Genomic DNA, 2,585 nt, shown 5'->3' with positions numbered 1-2,585 from the left:
GCTTAAAAGTATGTTTTATGTATGTTTACATTAGAACCTTAGCTTGTAATTACAGTTATCCAATAAAATTTCTGAAAACTTAATGTCATATGTTTTTAACTCATACAGAGTATACAACAGTTTAATACATTTATTATTATAATACTTATAACCGGTAATAGATGTTCTAATAACGATATGGAACACTTTAATAACAGTTATTGCTATTATTTCGTAAAGGGTATAAAAAACGTTGTATACTAGTTATACAATAATTTAATAAAGAATAAGGTTTATAGTCACTATACAACTATGCTAGCAGTACGCGTTTTATATCCAATATTCACCTGTTTAACTGTCACATATAGTATACAATGGTCTTATAATGGCATATAGAATTCTAATAAAGAATAAAACGATTTCTTTCAGTGCAGGTAATCGAAACTAAAACAGAATTGAACAGGAACTCAATGGCAGAAATATTTTTCTTAAATATATTTTTTAATACCTAACGACTGATCACAATAGTACGAAGAAACATTTTTGAAAGCGCTGACCCCATGAATAGTCAGACAAATCGCTGTGTATAAAGATGTGCAGTTAATTCATAGTTTTGATCAGCAGCTTCATATGCTTCAAAAAAGAAAACGCAATTAAGACAGTAAGAATTTCGTAAAGTAAAGTAAATGATTTCAGTTAAATATGTTGTCACTAATAATTTTTTATTTTCTACTTCTTCAGAATATTCTGCGCCTACTAGATGATAATGCAACTACCAGCTCATGAAGAATTGCCACAGAATTGGGTATTCCACAAAAAAGAGTAATGAAAACCCTCCACGAGCAAGGCTTATATCCGTACCATATACAGAGAGTACAACACCTACAACTGGAAGATTATGCTAAGCGTATGGAGTTTTGTCGATGGATCAATAATAATCATTTTATTGAATTCCGAAACATTCATCAGTGACGGTATAACTAATACTCGGAATTCTCATATGGGGTCAGACGAAAATTCTCACGCAACACTTGGCCCTTGGCGCAGGAGATCACTACTTATTTTTTTTACAAAATGAATTACAAGTAAGTACTACTAGAGGATATTCCTCTAAATATGAGAATACGAATGTACTGCCAGTACAATGGAGCTCTTGCACGTGTAGCTTGAAAACAAATGAAAATCGCGTAACAACATTTGAGTTTTTTCCTTATTATTTTTACGTTAGAATCCATTGCTGGAGTTTGGTGCGGTTCTCCCAACTCACCTCTTTTTAACTGTTTTGATGAGGTGTCAAAACAACAAGAAGAAAAGTATACATTACTTCTAGAATATTATTTTATGACTTGATGAAGTTAATTTATAAATTTGCGCAAATTTTGCAATTACTTTAAATTTTCATTGAAGTTGATATTTCAACATCGAATTAGCTATTTTATTTCAAAAACGGTTGATCTTTTTCTTTAATACTGCGTAATTGCATGAACTCTTAATAATAATAATAATAATAATATTAATATTAAGTAGGCCGCATTTGCGCCCAGGAACGACTTATGTTGGTAGGCCCTAACCACCATTCAGTGCAGGAATGAGGGAAACTTGGAAAACCTCATTAATTACACAAGCCTACTTAGAAAAGAAATAGCAATATCAGCGCATGAAGAAAATCACCACAAAATATATTGAAACTATTAAATGCAAATCAGAAACCTATAAAGTTAGGCGACAAGAGTACATTTCTTATGTAGAATTAAACGTTCTTTTAGATATTTAATTTTTTTAAAGCATGGTTTAACAGATGAAAAATTTTCAGTGTCATGCTATCAAAACTTTCTAAATTATTGAGAAATTTCAGAATAAAATTTAAACCTTGAACATCCTGTATTTCTTAAATCAGCGACATTCGCATAAAGCATGATGAGCTCAAACATAATATTTTAGTGTCTAGCATCTCCAGCTTAATGTTGACCCATTCCTTCTGACTCACCCTGTATAATGTAAATACAGTACGCGCCTAAAGTATGGAATAAATTCAGTAAAAACGAAATTTTTTGGGAAACAGGTCGACTTTTAATTTAAAAAATACATATTTTAGCATAAAAGGCAATTTTCAACCGTCATTTGTTTTCGAGTAATGACGTCATCGACATTTTTTTTAAATAGCAACCCCCTATTTTTTTTCTTGGTTCTGACAGTATACCCCAGTCGGTAGAGGCCGAAAAGTTACTGTTGGTGACATTTCCTTGATAACTCGGAAATAACTACACAGTTCTACTTTAAATGATAAGTACAATAACAGGCTAATTTGCTGACAAAATATTTTATCAGGAAAAAAAGTTATTAACAATTTAATCGTGAAAAATTTTTTTTTAGTAGTATTCTTTAAATAACTCAGCGGGATGACTTTGTACGAAAAAATTCTTAGAACATGATTTTGTTCGTAATAAAAATAGCTACAAAATGGCGGTGGTCCGATTACGAAATTTGCAATAACAAAGCCGTGAGATTGAAAAAACGGTATAAAACGCCAATTTTTTAAACTTGCTGTAAAAATGTCAATTATAAACAAAAAGTGATAAAACTTTCGAAAACTATAGTTCAATATA

This window comes from Anoplophora glabripennis, unplaced genomic scaffold, assembly GCF_000390285.2.
Source record: "Anoplophora glabripennis isolate ALB-LARVAE unplaced genomic scaffold, Agla_2.0 scaffold648, whole genome shotgun sequence".
NCBI lineage: Eukaryota > Metazoa > Arthropoda > Insecta > Coleoptera > Cerambycidae > Anoplophora > Anoplophora glabripennis.
Note: the sequence above shows the minus strand (reverse complement) of the source record.